This window comes from Ciconia boyciana, chromosome 7 (genome assembly GCF_034638445.1).
Source record: "Ciconia boyciana chromosome 7, ASM3463844v1, whole genome shotgun sequence".
NCBI lineage: Eukaryota > Metazoa > Chordata > Aves > Ciconiiformes > Ciconiidae > Ciconia > Ciconia boyciana.
This window is the reverse complement of record NC_132940.1, coordinates 60329788-60352274: the sequence shown is the minus strand read 5'-3', so window position 1 is coordinate 60352274 and position 22487 is coordinate 60329788. Positions and strand designations below refer to the sequence as shown.

General features: G+C 40.5%; 1 protein-coding gene across 7 annotated transcripts in view; it reads left to right on the top strand.

Moving 5' to 3' along the window:
• NAALADL2 (N-acetylated alpha-linked acidic dipeptidase like 2) overlaps positions 1-22487 on the top strand; it is a 517712-nt gene that overhangs the window by 90865 nt on the left and 404360 nt on the right. For 6 of the 7 annotated variants that reach the window (XR_012043446.1, XR_012043445.1, XM_072868000.1 and 3 more), the window contains exon 2: positions 14477-14555. The gene's annotated coding sequence lies outside the window, so the exon portion shown is untranslated. Of the gene's footprint in view, positions 1-12301; positions 12437-14476; positions 14556-22487 lie in introns of those variants that run through there. The other variant, XM_072867998.1, reaches the window with a different exon arrangement.

The following is a 22487-nucleotide window of genomic DNA, read 5'->3' as shown; positions in this document are numbered from 1 at the left end:
TTTCATTCAACTGCTTTCCTGTTGGATCTCTTTCTCACCAGAGAGTACTGACAAGATACATACAGAACAAGGCAACAGCAGCTTCCATTTTATCCCCAGTGTCATCAATTTAGGACACAGAATGATGCATGGATTAAATAATAATAAATATATCTGTGTTTGAAATTCATAGCTGTTCAGTGCTTGACTTTGCAATATTAATGCATTTTTGTTATTGTTCAATTTTTTAGGCAGGCTGAATAATTCTAATCAATCATGCAATGCAGAATCATAGTAGTGCCCACAGAGTTGACCAGCATCTAGCAGCGTGCCTGGAAGCCATGGATCTGTAAGCAGGCTGTTCTTGTTATCTTTGAAAGAGCAAGACCACTAGTAGTTTGTCATGTCAACATTAGATAAGGATGAGGGATGCACGGCTTGTTAGCGTGGTTCACATATGCTTCTAGATGAGCAAAAGAAATTTATGGTTTGGAGTATGTGAGGCTCTACAGTAAGGTTTTTGGAGAACATTGTTGACCGTGAGTCTCACTGCTGTTTGTGTCTGTTTCTGCTCTCTTCTTTGGCCTCGCCATGTTTTCTCTGCTTCTTCTCCCCAACCCTTCTGGTCCCAGTCTGCTTTTGCTGCACTATGAACTCCATTTCCCTAAAGTAGGCATGTAATATTTTGTTTGTTGTCGGTGAATTAATGAAATCACCTTTCAGAAACCTGAGAAGCATCTGCTCTTGGATTGGGAAATTCAGAATTTTAACCCACAGAATAAAAATCTGGCAGTTACAGGCATGTGGAACCAGATGCCATGCAGTGATAAGTTTGGCAATCCAACATACAGACAATTCTATCTAATATGACTGCTAGCCATGTAAGCTATCTGAAACAACTGTTATTTTTTTCCACTCTTTTCCATTCTGTCTTGTTGCCAGTTCTTCTTTTAGTGTCCAGTGCTCAGAACCTGTGTTGCTTTGTCATTTTTATTATTTTTCTGGTACGATTATGAGCTTAACTGTTTATAATGCACATTCTTCTATGTCTGGAAGAATAACTCTAAGAGAACGGAGGGGGCACTCCTAACAGAAACTCCTTTCTGTAATAGGTTAATGTATGGATTAATGGTAAGGATCACTTAACTTTGGGCAGAAGGAGAATCATATGGGAGTTGTATTGATGTTGTAATTGAAAATGTTTTAAGGCCTGAAGACCTATTTTACATGAATGATGTTTTATCTTTTTCTCTACATACTTATTTTTACCCTTCAAAAGATGGAAAGAATCAGGTATCCTCCTTTTCCACAATTAATAAAGTTATTTCTGTGTTGGAAATAAACAGCCAGTCACCAAAGCTGGAGACAGTTTTTCTTTGAAGTGGGTGATTTTCAAATAATTAATTCAGTCACGTGCAGAATACTCTTGTTCTTGAAAGTATTCTGATTTTTGTATGTCTGCTGGTGAGGTTTTCTGTATATGAGCCATGAAACAAATCTCAAAGGTATCAATTTTCATTGCCACATTTATCAGTTTGGCAGCAGTTTGTTCTGAGCTTGGTACTAAACATGATTATTGTAAGTTATTAACTATGCTTACTGTAAATAACACAAATCTGCCCAGCTCTGCTAGCAAAGTAGTGTGAGGCTCACAGGGTGGTGCTGGTACATATATTTGTGACATATGCTACTGTTCAGAAGTTAACTTTATTTTCATATTTTCAAGAAAAAGAATGCTATTTGCTGGAGAGGGGAATTTTAAGCAGTATTCCTATCTTGTGAAGAAAAATTACTGAGCATCTGGAGTGCCCAATATTTACTTTTTATTTTTCAAAAAGGAGCTGTTTCTGTTCTCTGATCCTTAAAATCAAGCCCTCAGCTGAAAAACATGCAGAAATAACTGGTTACTCTTGATATTTAAAGTGACGTTTAGAGGCTCCAACTGGAGTCTGGCACCTTTTGCATTTGGTTGCTGCATGTAAACAACCCCATCTCCCAACCCAGCCTCTGCCCCAAAGAGCTTAAAATGAAATTTAATGGCAGCGGGTATAGCTGGAGGAGCACAAGTTAACAGCAAGACAGCCCTGCCTGGCACAGCGAGCAGGAGTCACAGCTGCCTATCTATTGTCAAGTGTTTATTGGGCACTGTAGCCGAAACAGAGTCTTTTTGGGGCAAACTTCCATGCACTTGTGTACGGCTCCGTTCCCATACATTAGCTAGCTTCTGAGAAGCGATGGGGTGAGGCAGAGGCACATGCTGGCTGAAAGGTGGTGCATTAAAATCTACAAATTTACAGTGTATCCCCCTGAGGTGGGAAAGCTATGTGCAGATGCGTCAGCAGCAGAGCCATTCCTGCTGGATGGAGTTGTGACTGTGAGTATAGTCCTGGAAATCTCCTGAAAACAGGGAACTCTGTAAAAAAGAGTTTATGATCCCATTAGAAAAAGCCAAGGCTTGAACTTTTACTAAAGTCACGAAGAAAAACTCACTGAAGTCACTAAAGACACGAAGAAATCCAACAGGGAGGGAGGAAGAAGGTGAGGTAGAGGAGAAAAGATGCCATGCGTGTCCTACCCGGGGAAGATCTTCAATCAGGGCTCATGCTGTACTGTGCAGCAGACACCCTGACCACGGGACTGCAGGAAACCAGCTTTCTTTGCTTGCTCGATGTGTCTGCAGAAGGTTAAATCACACGTGTGGTGCATGTTAGTGGCCCCTGGAGATTTTTGTATTGATCTGTTTCTTAATAATGCATAATAGGCAATCAGAGCTTTCCTGATATTTTCACAGACATATTATCAGCGAGAGTCTTAAATCACAGTGCTGCTAGTGGTTGTGTCTGACCTGTCCTCCACCAACACTAGAGTAGCTTTTATTTCCACTGGGACTACTCCTGACTTACCGGTGGAGAGCCAGCGGAGAATCAAGCTGTGTGTTTGGAATGATAAGTCACCCTTCCATGGCCTTTCAGTGGGGCAAGATGATACATCTGCATTTTGTTAAAAATTTTATTTCAAAATAAAAATTTTTTTATTTTAATTTTTTTTTTCTTCCAGTGTGAACAAGAATGTTGGTTTTGCATTATTAGGCGAGTTGTGTGTTCTGCCCTGTTTCATCTTTGCTCTCATTTATAAGTCTCTTTTGTGGAATGGTTTAGGATGGGAATTTTGGTTTGGATGCTGAACTAAGCAGAACTTTGCAATTCTGATGTCACCTCTGTTCCACCTGCTGGAACATTGATTTTTAGCAATGTATGCTCTTGAATCAATATGAGCTTTATTGGTACTTGCTGGTGACATAGTTGTCTGGCAGCAGCTAACTGCAAACATACATTGCAGTAATGCAATGGGTTTAATTAGAAACCGAGCAAACGAGATTTCAGAATTAGTTATTGCTGTTTGACACCATGGGCAATACTTGTCTCTTGGACTACAGGAATTCATAATTGCTGCTGTAAAATAGGTATTTTATCCTTTGCCTTTGAGAGTATTTAATTGATAGCCTAGGCTAATGGAAATTTGTGTAATTGTGTTACTGTCAGTATCGTGTGTAAGTACTCATTGTGCAAACTGGTTATTAGTTACCTAATTTTGCATTTGACAACATCAGAAATTAATTGGACTACCAAAATAATGCAATAGCAACAATAGCACAAAATTTGGCTTATAGCACTAATATAAGTTTGGCTGTCTGTATCACCTCCCAGCTATTCCTTTTTTTTTTCCTAGTAAGGGCCTAGTTAGTCATGGCTTTTCCTTGCGTCAGTTCTTTAATAATAAAAAAAAAGAAAAAGCCATTGGGGAGAAAACTCATTTAAATTTGCTCAGGAAGTAGGAGAATTGCAGGCTGTTTTGGTTATTTTGAGTAAAATGTTTAATGTTTTATTTATATCTCTCATAATAAATATGCTGACCAATAATAAGTCAGCAAAACTCAGTGTGGCTGAACTGTTCAAAATGAATCAACTCCTATTTTTCCTCTAATCTTGGACAGATGGTAGGCCGCTAGCGCTGCAGTTCACCAGGTGGATATCCCCTTGCTGGGGTTGTCCAAGGAAGCAGAAAACCAGAAGATGCCAATGGACTGAAGGTGAGCAGTCCAGAGCGCCTATCTGGGCAGGGGCAAGGGTAGATCTGAGGTGTAGGTCCCACATCCGTGGCATGTCCTAACCCTGAAGCTGCAGGCAGAATCAGGTGGGAATCACAAATCTTCTCCCCTATTGAATCAGGGGCATTGAGTGCTCCTGATCCTAAGTAGCGAGGAAGAGGAGGGTGACCCCCTGTGTTGGGGCTGCCTCTCTGGAGGGGTGCTTCGCCTATTGTAACGAAAGCAGGGAAGAAAAAGAGGCTCTTCTCCCTGCCCATCCCCTTTGTGAAAACATGGGATGACTTAAATGCGGTGTCTTCTGAAGGATTAGATGAGGTAGCACAATTTAGGGCTGGGCAGAACTACCTAACATAATTCAGGATAAGCTAGCTTGAGTGCAGTCTCGTTTCATTAGCGCACAGTTCTGAGTTACTGTAGTATATGTAACATGCCTGAACAAGCTCATCAATTACTACTTTGTGCATCTCTACACCACAAAATACTTTGCTGTATAAAAATGTATCGAAAACTGTCTCCACACTCTTTGTCAGCACTGAGGCTGAATCACCTTTTCCTGGGCTCGCAAGCCCTCTGTGGTTCTCTGGACCCAGGAGGAGGTTTTAAACTTCCCGAGGGCCCAAAGTCATCTTCACCCATGGAGCTCCTGCAGCTGCTGCTGAAGCCCCTGAGCTCTGCGTGTCCCGGTGGGGGGCAAAACTAGAGGATCAAGACTGAAGATTTTGTAGTGGTGAGCACATGTAAAACGGCAGCTCAGCCTTTGCCAATGAGCCAAGAGTTGTTTTCATTTTTAAAATTTGGCTGGCTGTTTGCTGGGGCAAGATGGAGAGGTATGGTCTAGTTTTTGGACTCTCCTTACTTAAAAACAACTTGGGCACCCAGTATGGTACGTTTCCATTGGAATTATGTATTTATTTTTTATTGCCAATTTATGAACTCTGCTGATATAAGGAATTTAATAAAAATGCTGACAGACTATTATCTATAGTTGTGCTATAATAAACCCTATTTTGGTGAGGTTTATAACTTAGCAGTTGCGAAATACAACAAATTATTAGATGAAAATAGTTGTAATGTGTGGAAATTGACTTTTTGCTATTCTTTATGATTTAATCTATTTAGAGAGAGAGACATACCTTCTTTTCACAATGGGAATGAATCTTGATGAGAATACAAGTAAAAACTGAATATATATTATCTGACTTTTTTTTTTTTGCTAAGGGAGAAAATACAAGCCATTTTGAAGATTAACCTGTTGTCTTTGTTCTATCACTGAGAAATCTGCCTTTCCTCTCATTTGCCGTATTTCTGGTGTCTAAATATGCTGAGTGTATGAACCTTCCTTCTCCTTTAGGGAGATAACCTTAAAGATAAAATGTGGTGTGTGCGCCCACTAAACCTGATAAACTGATACTACTTCCTTGATAGGATTTCAGAGGGCATAAAGGACATGTTCCAAAACTTGTTAAAATTGCAGAAATTCTGCAAACTTCAGTGCATTTTGGACCAGGCTGGAAGTGAAATGTATCACTGAGTATATCATTACAAGTTATTCTCCTTCAGAATATTACCCTACTTTGGTCATCTTGTGTTACACACCCCAATCTTGCTGCTGCATTTGCTGCTTTGAAATACTGCAGTGGGCCTTATTCGCAGTTTGTGGTGCTCTAAACCAGCAAATATGTCTTTTTATCTTAGTATCAAAGACTAGACTGTGGCTTTAACATTGACAAGAAGCATTTGGCAACAGTGACTGACCTTTTGAAATTGGTAAAAAAGAGCCCCCAGGGAATCCCATTAGGAGCAGGGAAGGTAGATAACAGCTTCTTCCACCCAAAAAAAGATACAGCATTCTGCTGCTTGTTATTAGGGGACTTTGTAACTAAACCCAGTTTCCTTGGTCTTCTCTTTCAATTCAAAGAAGCCAGCTTTGTCCTTTAATTTAAGTGGTAGATATTTAGTTATTTTTCTCTGAATATTTAAAGGCAAACTCTTGGAGTTCTTATCTCAAAGAAAAAGCATAATGCCAGCATAGGTTCCCTGTTTCTCTCCATGTAGTGACTTGTACTGGCTCTTGCTTCTTCCAGTCCTTTGTTGAGGACCAGAGATGCAGAGTGGATCCATCAGGTGCTACAAGGGTTGATGGTAGCACTGAAATTGCTTGTCGATTCTCAGCTGCAACCTGGCACTAGCAAGAGCAGTGTATCCATCAAACTGCATGTGCTGCTGAGATTTGAATTGCATATATTGATTTTTCTCATACATATAAAATAAATATATGCTGCTCTACCCGTAATACAAGATGATGTAAGAAGTACTACGACTAGATGCTTTCTGGAAGTTTTAGATGGAAGAAATTGGAAGGGGGAGATGGGTTGTTTTAATAGTGCTATTCCTCCACAGAAACTTTTAATTGTAGTTTCCTCAATGTTTGATTCTTTTTTAATTCACCAAATTTTCCTGACTGTGAGATAAAGGGATCCTTGGAGACGCTTGCTTCTTTTCCAGGATTAATCTATCATATCTTTAGGTCTTTGAACTTAACTTTGAAATGATAAAATAGAAAAATACATATAATCACCTGTAGGTATGAGTTGGTCATTTTCAGTAGCAAGACTGGAGATTTGTTGTATTTATTTTGCCTGATAAAACAGCATGAGATTTGGGAGACGTTATGAAAACTAAAAAGATGCAATAATGTCGCTGTCATACCATGGTCTGAGAACTTGATAGTGATGATAACATTTTCTTGTTCTAGTTGCTCAGCGTTTCTGAATTCAGAGCTTACGGATGTGACAATTGTGAATCCAAGGTTGAAGTTTCATAAGAAATATTGAATCTACCCCTAACTTTGAGCCTTCTAGTAAATAACGTAATGACAGCACAAAGGAGGAAGAACCTTTCAGAATTTACTATTTGATCTGATTGCAAGTCAGAGATCTTGCCATACTTCTTTAATAGAGTACCAAGAATTAAAATGGTGTTGAAATAGCATTATTTGGATAAGATTTTAATTACTTCAAACATTGTAATAAAAACTGAGTTTTCTTAAGTTTGGGGGTAGTAACTTCAGATTATTGAAGAGCAGTAGTTCATAAAGTTCTTCACCAAGATGTGAAGAAAGAAAAGTATCTTTTGTACAGTCATTTTGCTTTCAGGTTCTGTGTTCAAACTTTGGATTGAGAACGCCAACTCTTTTCAGAGGTTGAACAATGTTGTGGGAAAATTATGGTTTTCTTTAAATTCTTTTCATCATCCAGGGGTACAGGTGCATATTATTGCCTACAGAGGATTGTGTAGAAATTGGAAAGATATATTTGGATGGAAGGTTTTTCTGAAATACTTTTCTTCTTTGAGAGAGTGCGAGAAATCCATGGTAGTTATCAAAATTTACTGCAGTTATGCTTCTGTGTTTTACATGTTTCAAAATCAGAAAAGTAAATGAAAGCAGTCAGAAAGGATGTTTCAAAACTGTTGAAAATCCATGCTCACAATGATGCCTAGACTATTGTTCTAATCTGCTTTAGTTCTATGGTAGGTCATAACAGTGGGTGAGTAATTTAGATATGCAACAAAGCCATCCCATTACTTCTTGGAAATAACAGAATATTTTGAGCTTTTATACTTAGATAAAGACAATTTAATTGCAGTAAGCCCTCCTGCGAAACAGTAAAAAAAGTCGATCAAAGAAGAAAATGTTGCTTCTGAAGTCTTAAAGTGGAATGTAGCTCTGTATTTCTTACCTGCAACCGAATGTGCAAATTATTCTTTTAATGAAGATACTTTGAACACTAATTATAATACCTGGAAATATAGAGCAGAAGCGTATACCTACCTGACCATGTTGATTTGTGCACTGTCTGCTTTCACAAAGTCTGGGATGGCTGCACAGCTGGTTTGGGTTCGTATTTTAGGCCATTGAAGGTGTTTTCTTGGCAGGGATGAGACTGCCAGAAATTGTATCTGTTGTTTTACTCCCACAAGGGTTTTCACATCACACACCACCTGCCTAACCACATGGACGTGACTGTTCAGGGCAGCCTGACTGGGCAAAGAGCAAATCAGAGAAGAAGGTAAGAAAGAGATACCTAGGGAAGATGTATTTGAAAAATGGCTGTCACTGGTTGGAGCCTCTGATACTGGGAATGTAGGTTCCTGGAGAGCAGCTGAAGGTGATCCCGGCTTCTGCCAATAAGTAGCTCTGCCGTTACCAGCTGCCTTTAAACTTTGCCCTAAACTTTCTCCTCAACTACACACTGTGTGTGTGTAATGTGTAACTGGCAGGGTAGACCCACTTGCTGAAATATTAAATGGCTTGAAATGCCAATGCAGAAAGCTTAAAAAAATGAGAAAGGAGAAAAAATGTAATTTGTTTGTCAGGTATTCACTACTGCATTACAGTAACTGACAGATCTTGTGCTGGGACATGGGTTGCTCTCCTCCCTTCAAGGGCAGAGAAGGGAGATAAGTACACTGAAGAGGTGTGTGAACTGTCACATATTTTGGTGAGGTGCTGGTAGCAGGGATTTACAAGAGGAGAAATCTTCAAAGACTTTGGACTACAAATGATGACAGTTTTGATTAGTACTTATTCTGTGTGTAACACCATGTCCATGTCTTGGCTTAATATAATCTCTCTGCAGGAGGTAGAGCTGTGCATCTGGTAGTGGGGACTTTGCACTTGGGAGGCTTTGAGCTTGAATGTGCTGCCATTTTCTGGTGATTCAGGGAGCTGTCTTTGGGAGTTTACCTTTCTAAAGAACCAAGAATAAAAGCCTGTAGCTGTGTTGCTTAACTCTAGCCCCTTACCTCTGTTGTCCTTGCTTACTGCATAGCCCACTGATGTACTCCAGACCCTATTGACTTTGCAGCAGATGGTCTTCTCATGCTGCAGCAACTTCTGTATCTCCAAGGTTATACATAGCGGTCTCTTGCACGTGTGGGAGTACTTTGCTCTCTCCTCTACAGTGGTAGGATTGAAAGACCACTCTAACCCCTCTTTCTTTTCATCAGCCTTTCAAGGGAAACTCTTTTGGTTATTGCTATTGTGTCCCCACATAACTTGTCAGCTGCCTTAAGTTTCTAAATTAATACTGTAGTATAAGACAGTGTGAGTAAGTAAGTATAAGATGGTGAGAATAGGACTAGTTTCCGTAGATTGTCGTCAAGAACTAGCAGACTTACTGATACCCCAGGTACCATTAATTCTTGATTGGGGCATGCCACGCTTGTCAGAGGAGCCATCTGCTACTTTGTTCTGTGTGTATTTATTTATTTATTAGTGAGGTGAATCCTGACATCTCACATGCAAGATCTGTAAGGGGAAAGACATTTTTTATTCAGCTTCCTGCAGAACATCTTTCCAAGAAGGACGGTTTGGCTTTTGTTGTTGATTACTTCTCCTGATACTCTGCATCATGATGTGTTTCTTTTTATATTGTGCTCGCTGACTGTTTTCTGACTAATGTATCTTGATATTTGCTACTTGAAGTGGCATACAAAGAAGCTGTCATCACCAGCTGTGTAGAAGACGTCTGAGAAAACCATCAATAAGTATTAAGAAGCAAATGAAAATGTCTCAGCTGCCCTACTGAATTTGATTTTTAGTACTGTTTTTTGCCGTCTTTCTCTCTTGGCTCAACGCACTTAAATACTCTGAGAGAGAAACATTTTGCTGGCTGCCTCTTGCATGATCTCCAGGTGCATAGGCCTATGCCCAATTTCCTGCGATGCAGAAATAAGTCAGTTGATTACATTTCTGCTGCCTTTCTGAAACCTGTAATCTTCAGGCTCTGCTAAGATTTAAGGCATACCAGGATAGGTTACTTCTGTGTGTCTAAACGTTTTAGATTGAAAATAAGTGTTCAGCCCCTATCAAGAATAATTTACTGTTCTGTTAAGGAGGAAGAATAGGAAGTAAGCTATTACCACAGAAAATTTCACTGCAATTTTCTTTTGCCTAAGCTTAAATTCTGAGTAGAGAGGTTGTCAATTAGTGTGCAGATTTTTTTAATTGGCTATAATAAAAAGCTAATTGGTGTTTTGCTTAAAGAGTGAATTAAGAAAGTGTTGCTATAGAAACTTTGTATGTGTATAGTGCTGCTCTACATAACAGTGAATATAATAGTCTAATGACCTTTCTGAGCCAGCTGTATAGTCAAGGAAAAAGTGTTAAATTCAGGCTTGCTGAAGTGATCATTAAGGAGTTTGTGACTTCACCCATTTCGTTGCCTGAAAGTGTCTCTGGCATTGTCTTGTTGAATGTTTCTCTTGACTCGTGTCAAACCATATAATAAAAGCTGGTCTCAGAAGACCTGAACTTTTGTAAAATCCGAGTGCTCCAATTTTGAATGCGTAAACCGATCTGTAATCTGTCAAGCATAAAATGTACTACTGGGAAAATTTCATTTTCATAATCTGAGAAACTGTGATGATGGATCGTAAGTGACAACATCTAATCCGTTAGCTGTTGTATTTCTCCCTCCTCTCCCCGCCTTCTCTGCTCACTGATTTTTGAGCCTCATGTGAAACACAGGAATTATGATTTAAGTCAAATGGGATTTCTGTTCTAATTTGCAACATTCTCTCCCAGCAAAAATACTTACATCCTCGAATATAAACTTTGCTGAGGAGAGAATAATTTCTTCATGATTTGTGAACAGGAATTTTTTCCTTGGGCTAATGCTTGCTTATTTAAATTACTTCAGAGTCATCATCTGTACTTTTGATAGCTGCTTAAAAGTTAAAGATATGGGTGGCATGGACAAAAATATACTGAAGTATATTTTGAACATAGCCATTCCTGCACAGGAAGGTAATAAAGAATATAGAGCAATAAAGAAATAAGTGTCTCTATATGGTAGAGGGGAAAACTAAAACATCACCTTTTGTCCTGGTTTCAGCTGAGATAGAGTTAATTTTCTTTATAGTGGCTGGTATGGGGCTATGTTTTGGTGCCCAATAACTCCACACAACACACCACCTCTCCTGTCCTGAGTAACAACCATAAGAGATGAAGCCCAAAGTCATGGACTAAATGAACTCAGTGGAAATTTTGTGGACATTTATGGACATTTTACAAATATTTTGTAGGGGTGGTCCATAGACTAAGGGAATGATATGTGTGTATTATATCAAAGGATGGGAAGGGTGACGGTGGTTAATGAGAATGTATTGGATAATGTGAGACCTGAGCATGACGTAAATGGTATGGAATAAGGGGTGGATACTGTCCTGGTTTCAGCTGAGATAGAGTTAATTCTCTTTATAGTGGCTGGTATGGGGCTATGTTTTAGATTTGTGCTGAAAACAGTGTTGATAATACAGAGATGTTTTAGTTGTTGCTGCACTGGTCAAGGATTTTTCAGCTTCCCGTGCTCTGCCAGGTGCCCAAGAAGCTGGGAGGGGGCACAGCCAAGATAGTTGATCCAAACTGACCAAAGGGCTATTCCATACCACATGGCGTCGTGCTCAGTATATAAAGCTGGGGAAGAAGAAGGAAGGGGGGACATTTGGAGTGATGGCGTTTGTCTTCCCAAGTAACCGTTACGCGTGATGGAGCCCTGCTTTCCTGGAGATGGCTGAACACCTGCCTGCCCATGGGAAGGAGTGAATGAATTCCTTGTTTTGCTTTGCTTGTGTGCGCAGCTTTTGCTTTCCCTATTAAACTGTTTTTATCTCACCCCTCGAGTTTTCTTACTTTTGCTCTTCCGATTCTCTCCCCCATCCCACCAGGGGGGAGTGAGTGAGCGGCTGCGTGGTGCTTAGTCGCCGGCTGGGGCTAAACCATGACACCTTTTTTTTTCAGTTCCCTGATCCAGAATCTCATTATTACTGTGTAAATGGACAACTCGTATTGTCTCCTTTTTAACTGCCTATCTAGAAGATGCAGGAGCGTGAGATCCTGCAGTTATTAGTCATAGTGACAGAAAAACTTTAAAAATGTTCTGCATGTTTTAAATAATGCTGTGACTGTCTAAATGCAAAAGACTGGACAAAACTATAACCTGTTGACTTTTAGTGGAAAGAGTTCACTGTGTTCTTTTTTCCTCTGGTTTTCAATTAAAAAAAAAAATAAATCATTTTGTGTCTGCTAAATCTGCCCCTGCACTTGTTCTTCAAACTGGTAAAACACAAAAATCTTTGAGTTTGATTACTTTATGATTTGACCTTTTTTTCCCTCCCCTTTTTCTTCCCAGTAGATGCTTAGAAGAAATCAAAGATTCTTCTAAGTGGGGGAATTCAGGAGAATCTCTTGGAATTCTCTGGAATTGTACAGATAACTTCTTTCTGTACCTCTGGATCATGACTGACTATCATCATAACTTAGTGGCTATTTTTCCCTTGATGCACGTATGTAAGCCCTATTAGTGTTAATGCCTTTTTGAAATGCTTCCCTCATATAGTCAATATCTACTACTGATGTCCAAACCCTAAAGTCTTACGAGTTGCATAGCATGTGGCTATCTCTAGAGCTTAATAGAAAGTTGGATATAATCTCATACTTCATCTTTTGAGCAGTAAAACTGTAAGATAGATAAAATGTTTTAATGTGAAGCTTTTATCTGAGACCTGTGAGCAAATACTTATTTTTCTGGTCCAGGGAAAGGAGTGATTCCCCCTCCTACCCCCTGCCCCCGCCCCTTCCCTTCCCTTTTATCTTGCCCAGTAAGACCATAACTGTAATATGTGCTTACATGTTTAGTTTGTGTAGTTTAAAGGTGTTGTTTTGCAGAAAAGTAGTACAATATTATATTTATGACTGTCAAGGAAATGTTGCTTTTTGGAACTCAGTAAATCCATCCTTACTTTATTTTAAATTTTTGCTGCTTTACTGCAGTTCATTGTCAGCTGCCTTTGTGAAAAGGGGACTGGGTCTATGAAGGGCAAAACATGAATCTACTTTAGGACTGGTATTTTCCTCTTAGTTTTACTTGACTGTACAAGGCTCTGAGCGTCCTGGTCTAATATTGATGGTACTCCTGCTTTAAGTGGGGGTGTTGGACCAGTTGACTTTTCAAGCTTCTCCCAACCCAAATTACTTTATGTGTCTCTGACATGGTTCAAATCTACAGTGATAAAGAGACTATCTTCCCATTGCTGGTTTTCCATTTTTATGAACTGTGACTCTCTAGGGTTACTTTGAAAGCAATTACAACAGCAACTGAAGTATGAATAATTATAATACCATCAGTTGTTGGGGTTTTTTTAAAGATAATTTATCTCCAGATGACAAATTCAGATATGTTTTTTAAAATTTTATTTTCCAACTTTTATTCTCCTCATTATTTAAAGGATAACTTTAGTCAGACTTTTAAATGCATACCTAGGAAAAAGATGTAAAAGCGTGTTCATCCCCCAGCTACTCTTTCCCACTTTCTTATCTGCACAAGGGAAAGCCTGTTTCAACATGTCTGCTACAGCCATTATGTTGGATCAGTAAAATTTATATGAAAACCTAGTGTCTGGGAGATGGAAACTGCACTCCTGCTAGTTCAGTGCATTATTTGTTTATTGGGATTAGTCCTGGCTGCAGTCCTACAAAATGAAGTGGAGTGTTGGAGGAGCTCGGTGGGTTCTGCATTGTGGATGTTGATGGAATGCCTCGGAAAAGCAGTGGCAGCGTGGTGTGGTGTGTTTTGTTTCGTTGGGTTTTTTTGTTTGTTTGTTTTTTTCCCCAAGATTACTTCTTTGTTGCCCCGCTATGATTGTGTTTACAGAAAATTACAATGGCACAACTTGGTTACTATTGATCCTTTTTTTCCTTTTGTTTTATAATTTATGTAGTGCAGCAAGAGAGGGTTATTAGTGGAGTTATCTGTAGAATCTTTATAATAAGCTTTGATTAGTACTGAACTGCAGCGATATACACAGGGACTGTTTAAATATGTACTGAGCTACCTTGTTTCCCTTGGGGAAGGAACACATTGACACCTTTTGCATTTCATTAAAAGAAGGAGGGAGATTTATGTGGATGATAATGAGATTGCTAGTGGGAAATAGGTGAAAAATTGAAATGATCAGAATATCAGGGTCTTTTTTGTAATAAGAACACTTCTACTTTACTGATGGGATAAACAAGGCAATTGTTTATTGTCCAGTGTTTTGTAGTAGAGCAGAACCAGCACCACAGGTTCCCTGCATATGAACCTGCTGCTTCATGAACTAGACCTTGCTGGTCTAGTCATTGGTTTTGACATTTTTGGCAGACACTTTGTTTCTTTAAATGAGAAAAAGAGTTCATAAGTACCAGCATGTTTAAAAATACATTCTATTTTGCTGCTGTGTCAGGAAAATGCATCTTCTATTTATATTTACAAGTTGCATCATTGCATATGGTTAGATTTCTGTTTCTGTGAATGGTATAAAATGCAATGTGCTCCTCTTTTGCAGAGAATTAACATAGAGGCCAGACTGAAAATATGCCTTCGTGAAAAAGTCCCTACCAAACTGATCCCGTCTTGGCTTTAAGGTAATTCAGAAAGAAAAAACAAATGTATCAAACACCTCTTCTGACTTTTCTTCTCATCATAATTGTTCTGTTTGAAAGAAATGTGAGGATGTTACGTGCTCAGAAGAAAGTAAGTAAGTATTTTAAGGAGTTAAGTTGCAAAACTTAATCTTTAGTCAAAATAAAGTGTAAGTATGAGCCAATAATTTGGGGTAGGCTTCAGTAATTAAACTAAATGACAGTCAGTGTCATGAATGCTTATGTGTTTTACATACTGCCTTGGCAAGTGTCTGTTTTTGTCTAAAAATTGAATATGCATATGAAGGAGAGATTACTATAATTGAATGGAAAATGTGAAATTATGAAGGCAGCAAAGTATAAATAATTGAAAATCAGGTTGCAACTCTAGCTTCTGTATTTCGTGAGCTCAGTTGCAAACAAAATTGCTAGAATGGGAATTCACATTTTTGTTCCTCTTTAATTTTACTTTCATGGTACCGTACTCCTGGTATAGAGACAAGGCAGTGAAAATGCCGAAGGGGTAATTAAATATCTCTAGGAACTTAAGAGCCATACCAGAGACTAATTTTCAGCAGTCTACAGCTTCCATTATATATGTATATGCTTTGATTTCTCATGTATATGGAAAATGTATCCTCTAACACTGCATGTATTTAGTCTTTCTCCTCTAGAATTGTTTAACTTACTGTGTTCCGTGGTAAGATGTGGCAAGCTTGTTTTATTTGTGAAATCATTGCAGAAAATAATTATTTTCATCATCATCATCATAGAATGGGTTAGGTTGGAAGGGACCTTAAAGATCATATAGTTCCAACCCCCCTGCCATGGGCAGGGACACCTTCCACTAGACCAGGTTGCTCAAAGCCCCATCCAACCTGGCCTTGAACACTTCCAGGGACGGGACATCTACAACTTCTCTGGGCAACCTGTTCTAGTGCCTCACCACCCTTATAGTGAAGAATTTCTTCCTTATATCTAGTCTAAATCTACCCTCTTTCAGTTTAAAGCCGTTACCCCATGTCCTATCACTACATGCCCTTGTAAAAAGTCCCTCTCCAGCTTTCTTGTAGGCCCCCTTTAAGTACTGGAAGGCTGCTATAAGGTCTCCCTGGAGGCTGCTCTTCTCCAGGCTGAACAACCCCAACTCTCTCAGCCTGTCTTCGTAGGAAATGTGCTCCAGCCCTCTGATTGTCTTCATGACCCTCCTCTGGACTCGCTCCAACAGGTCCATGTCCTTCTGTCCTGGGGGCCCCAGAGCTGAACACGGTACTCCAGGTGGGAGTAGAGCAGAGTAAAAGGGGAGAATCGCCTCCCTCAACCTGCTGGTCACTCTTCTTTTGATGCAGCCCAGGATACAGTTGGCTTTCTGGGCTACAAGTGCATATTGCCAGGTCATGTTGAGCTTCTCATCAACCAACACCCCCAAGTCCTTCTCCTCAGGGCTGCTCTCAATCCATTCTCTGCCCAGCCTGTATTTGTGCTTGGGATTGCCCCAACCCATGTGCAGGACCTTGCACCTGGCCTTGTTGAACTTCATGAGGTTTGCACAGGCCCACCTCTCAAGCCTGTCAAGGTCCCTCTGGATGGCATCCCTTCACTCCAGCATGTCGACTGCACCACACAGCTTGTTGTCATCGGCAAACTTGCTGAGGGTGCAGTCAATCCCCCTGTCCATGTCACCGACAAAGATATTAAACAGCACTGGTCCCAATACCGACCCCTGAGGAACGCCACTTGTCACTGGTCTCCACTTGGACATTGAGCCATTGACCGCAGCTCTTTGAGTGCAACCATCCAGCCAATTCCTTATCCACCAAGTGGTCCATCCATCAAATCCATGTCTCTCCGATTTAGAGACAAGGATGTTGTGCGGGACAGTGTCAAATGCTTTGCACAAGTCCAGGTAGGTGATGTCAGTTGCTCTTCCTTTATCCAGCAATGCTGTAACCCCATCGTAGAAGGCCACCAAATTTCTCAGGCACGATTTCCCTTAGTGAAGCCATGTTGGCTGTCACCAGTCACCTCCTTATTTTCCATGTGCCTTAGCATAGGTTCCAGGAGGATCTGCCCCATGATCTTGCTGGGCACAGAGGTGAGACTGACTGGCCTGTAGTTGCCCAGGTCTTCCTTTTTTCCCTTTTTAAAAATGGGGGTTATGTTTCCCCTTTTCCAGTCAGTGGGAACTTCACCGGACTGCCACAGCTTCTCAGATATGATGGATAGTGGCTTAGCAACTTCATCCACCAGTTCCCTCAGGACCTGCGGATGTATTTCATCAGGTCCCATGACTTGTGCACCTTCAGGTTCCTTAGATGGTCTTGAACCTGATCTTCTACAGTGGGCGGTTCTTCATTCTCTCAGTCCCTGCCTTTGCCTTCTGCGACTTGGGTGGTGTGGCTTGAGCACTTGTCAGTGAAGACTGAGGCAAAAAAGTAATTGTGTACCTCAGCCTTCTCCATGTCCCGGGTAACCAGGTCTCCCGTTTCCTTCTGGAGAGGGCCCACGTTTTCCGTAGTCTTCCTTTTATCACCGACGTACCTATAGAAGCTTTTCTTGTTGGCCTTGATGTCCCTAGCCAGATTTAATTCTATCAGGGCTTTAGCTTTCCTAACCTGATCCCTGGCTGCTTGGACAATTTCTCTGTATTCCTCCCAGGTTGCCTGTCCTTGCTTCCACCCTCTGTAGGCTTCCTTTTTCTGTTTTGAGTTTGTCCAGGAGCTCCTTGTTCATCCATGCAGGCCTTCTGGCGTTTTTGCCCGACTTCTTCTTTGTTGGGTTGCATTGTTCCTGAGCGTGGAAGAGGTGATCCTTGAATATTAACCAGCTTTCTTGGGCCCCTCTTCCCTCCAGGGCTTTATCTCATGGTACTCTACCCAGCAGATCCCTGAAGAGACCAAAGTCTGCTCTCCTGAAGTCCAGGGTCGTGAACTTGCTGGGCACCTTCCTTGTGCCCTAAGGATCTTGAACTCCACTATTTCATGGTCACCGCAGCCAAGGCTGCCCTTGAGCTTTACATTCCCCACCAGCCCCTCCTTGTTGGTGAGAACAATGTCCAGCATAGCACCTCCTCTCGTTGGCTCCTCTATCACTTGGAGAAGGAAGTTATCGTCAACGCATTCCAGGAACCTCCCGGATTGCTTATGCCCTGCTGTGTTGTCTCTCCAACAGATATTGCGGTGGTTCAAGTCCCTCATGAGGACCAGGGCTTGTGAACGTGAGGGTGCTCCTATCTGTCTATAGAGGGCCTCATCCACTTGGTCTTCCTGGTTGGGTGGCCTCTAGCAGACCCCCACTATAATGTCACCTGTCCCTGCCCTGCCTTTAATCCTGACCCATAAGCTCTCGGTTGACTCCTCATCCATCCCCAAGCAGAGCTTCATGCACTCCAGCTGGTCATTGACAGAGAGGGTGACGTCCCCTCCTCGTCTCCGCTGCCTGTCCTTCCTAAAGAGCCTGTATCCTTCCATTCCAACACTCCAGCCATAAGAGCCATCCCACCATGTCTCTGTGATGCCAATAAGATCATAGCCCTGCAGACGTGCGCATGTCTCTAGCTTCTCTTGTTTATTCCTCATGCTACGTGTGTTTGCACAGAGGCATTTAAGTTGGGCCCCTGATGAAGCTGACTTACTGGCTGGAGTGGCTGGAATTCCTTTGTGCTGCTCTTCAGGTGCTCTCCTGCTGACCTGTGATCCTTCTCCACTTTAAAATAAAGTTATTTTAATAACTTTCTGAACAGTTAATTACTGGCGAGGGCAGCTAAGTATTCTTAATCTCCACTAGATACTCCTTTATCATGCCATACTTCATTTGACTGTTTACTGTGTCTGTCTCAGTTGTTGAAATCACTCAAAATGGGTAATTTACAGTGTTTGAAACTTTTTGGATCTACTTGCCCTGCTATGTCTGTGGTTGAAGGGATTGGTGAGATCGCTGTACTCAGGCCTGATTTTCAAGTGAAACTTTCTCCAAATTTAACCAATGCTATTAGGCATAATTAAAAACATATGCTACTTCACATCCTTAGTATTAAGGGTTGTGATACTGGCACATGCCAGAAAAACAAGTTCCAGGCAGCACAATAAATTTGAAAAATTCACTGTCAAAATATGTTCAGTTGTGTATCTGGTTTAAAAGCCCAGGTTTTGCCCTTAAGCATCAGGTACTTCTAGAACCAGATCAGATTCAAAAAGGAGAATTGTAAAAGGAGATCAAAGCAAAGCTGTCAGCAATACTTTCAAAAGGAGTGCTGGACCTTCAGTGAGCCTGCCCAGCTGCCCATGGGGTAGGACAGCAATCCATAGCTGGATAGGAGTTTTGTTTTGTTTTATAATTTTGTTCTACCTAATGACACTGTATTGTGGGCTTGGTTGTATCCCCTTTAGGGTGGAAATTGTGATCCTTCTCTGAGGACTTTATGAGAATTGGAAGTTTACTTTAAGGACTTTTGAGTTATTTAAATAATTTGCTATTAATAGTTTTCTGATTTGAACAGTATTTAAATACAGATACTCTTATAGTAGGACTCCAGATAAGGGTGTATTAAGACTTAATATTTGGGATACTTGGGAAATACCATAATAATCCAGGACTCACAGATGGCCAGAGTGTCTTATTCTTAGAAAATATTGAGTTCCTCTAAATTACTGTCACTTTACTGATACAGTGTTAATAAATCAAAGCTTTAATAAGTTGCAGATCAAGACAGAAGGGCTTGTAATGATGAAATTATGTGACTCCAGAACTTGCAAAATATGCTTATAGAATTTTGTCAGTCACAATAAACAAAAAACAAAATTGCATTTTCCATTAGATCAGAGCAGTAGCTCTGTATGGCCAGGATAGCCATTTCCACTCTGTACTCCAGGTATTTCCTGTAAGCATGGTGAGCGGCTGCCTTGGCACACCAGATAGAGGGTTGGGCTTGTGGAGAGGCTGCTGTCCCTGAAGATGGGATCTCTCCCAATGCCTCTGGGCCGTGTGGGCACAGCAAGAACCATTTCAGATTCTTGTGCTTTCTCTCTTCACTGTGTTTGGTGCTACCAAACAAATTTGACAATTCCTTCAGTTGTACCATGATGGTTTCATGGTTTAAATACTTTTAATATCGCCATTAGACTCTGGCATCAGAGAGAAATATTTAAAAAATCTGGCAGTGTAGAGATTGGTCAGTATTGCATTTGTCTAGCAAATAGACATGACTATGCTTGTTATACTAAAGTAATTATAATATAAAATGGGCAACATAAAATCCTCTTTCTTGCGCTATATACTTTGGGTTCAAATTACGGAAGTTGCATCTGGAAATGAGAAGAGAATCTTCAATTTTGACCTGCGTGGACACAACCAGAAGAAAATTTTGTAAAACAGCAGTCTGTAAAAATGCTTTTGTGCTCTAACGAGCAAACAGTAGTAATCAGCATGTTTCCTTCCACACTGTAGAATTGTCTCCATCATCTAGTTTTTTGACAACTGGAGTTATTTCTGTGCATTACATATGCTTTGCTAAATTTCATTCATTTTGATGTCTTGGTTCATGAAGTGTATAACAAAATGCCCAGACGCCTTATTAAGGAATTGTGGGAGAGTAATAGTCCTGGGTGATAGCACTGTACCATCTCTTATCAATTCTTCATGTCAGATGTAAAGGTATTGTGGTGTGGTTTTTCTCCTGTAGCAGTTGCTATATACAGACCATGGAATAATTTAACGCTGGAGCGACTGATGTGGTTGTCCTATCTGGAGGCAATAGGCCCTCCTTGGAACAATTACTTCTGTGTGTTCAGTAGCTGTACTTAAAATAAAGCAAAAGCCTCTTATCCTGAAGGTTCTGGTGATGGAAAAGCTCTCATGATTCTTGGAAAGTTGCCCAACAGATTACACTGTTGGAAAACATTTGCCCTGTTTATTTCTCCAATTTGTCTGCATCAGCTTGAAGCATTGAAAATAGCACTTTTTTTTTTCTGCTCACCTGCACAACCTTATGCTATCACATTTCTGATCTTAGCTTAGTTATTTAGACTGCTTGTTAATCACACCCGAACTTCCACTTAAATATCAGATTGAGCTTTTTTTATCCTTTTCTTTGTAAGGATGTTTTCCAATCTTATTCATGGTCCTTGTCCTAATAATCTCTAATCAAGCTGCTTCTCCAATGATGGTTAATAGACCTGAAAACATGTTCACATGGTGGTCTCAAAAATAAAAAAGATGGAGAGACAATGCAGCTTCTTAGTTATATGCTCAAGAGAGACCTCTGCACAGCATCACACCGGGAATCTTGTGCTTCCCTATTGTAGAATTGCGGGTCTTGCAATGTTCGATGTTTTTTAGTGCTTTGCAGTAACTTTTTCAATACTTTAGTATTTTTCTTCACTTGAAGAGTTCTATTCAACTTCAGTCTCATGGTACCTAGCAAGATAACAAGACTGTGAAATACCAAGAATGTATTATAGGGTTATTCCTTAGTAGCATTAAGGTGATCCAAGTAAGAACGTCTGCTGAAAGAGCCGTATCTTCCCCTCTGTACTCAGCCAGGGCCCTACCACATCCCCTGTGCCACCATGGATGCTTGGGCTGCAGTGTGAGGAGCTGGATGAGAGCTGCTCTGGCTGGTGCTAACCTGGGACTGGGGAGGGGGGAGAGTTTTCATCAACTTCATTTGCATTGCCTAGCTCAGCTTATGGCTGCGTAACTTACCTGCTAGTGCCTGCAAGTGGAAGTTAACCTGTAGCTTGAGGACGGGCAGGCGGGGAACCAGCTACTTTGGAGGTGGTGCATATTTATGTTGCTATTAAGGACAGTGGATCAGTACCTCTAGCAGTTGTATTGCTTTGTTTCCATGGCATACATTAAAGATAACACATTTCTACTTCTGAGATCAATTGATTTTTATTTATCTCGACAAGGTTTAGAATAGCATTTCCTCATGTTTAATGCCATTCTTCTGGAGCTAAAAAGCTGTCATCTGTTATTTTATTTTTTACAAATTCAAAGGGCACTTTAGTACTCTCAGCATGAGGTCATCACTATCTAATAATAGGCATTTTAGAAGATATCTACTAATGTTGACTTTTAACAGAGCCCTCTTACTAAAAGAACTGTACCTTATAATCCTGCTGTATCTTTCACTACAAAGCAATTATATGAATTGTGCGAATTGGCTAAAATCTATTAGTTATTAAAACTCAGAATGTTACTTTTGATCAGAAAGGAAGTCATCTTGTTTAACATCTCCCTCGCCTTCCTACATCTATGACAGTGGGAGCCTGTGTGAGGGAGAAAAGAAAGGGAGCCTGATGGTGGTTAATGGCTAATGAATACAGCTAAGGATACAGGAATGGTTGCCTGGCAACGCGGGGAGGATGGGCTGAGGTCCCTTGTCACTACACGGGAGTTGACAATTGGCGCATCTCTTGAGCTCATGAGGACGGACTTCTGCATTTTTGCATACTTTATTCTCAATACGGATCATCGTTGGGTTAGATTTGTATATTCCATGTTTTGTCTCTATGTATTTCTTTCTTTTAAAAAGAAACACAAGAAGAAGGGAAGCAAATCAAGCATTTTAGTTAAAGGAACACAATATGTTGTGAATTCTGTCCCATGTGGTTATTATGCTTTCAGGATGAGCGCCATGTTTAGTAAGAAACTTGCCTAAAATTGCAAGCACTTAGATCTAATTCCAGGTAAAGTTACGTTGTCTTAGGCTGAAAGCCCTCAGAAAATGGCCATCAACCCACTCAATGCTCAAAGATGATGATCTGGGGTTTGCGTTCTAATTGCAACCTTGAGAAGGTTGCCTTTTTTTGTGGTTGAAACAGTTATGAAGTGACACATCTGCTTTGTTTCCCCTCTTACTGTGGTGTAGTATCAGGCTGTGAACAGTGTGTGCACTGAGGGGTATGACAGACTTGACCTTGTACAAGTTGT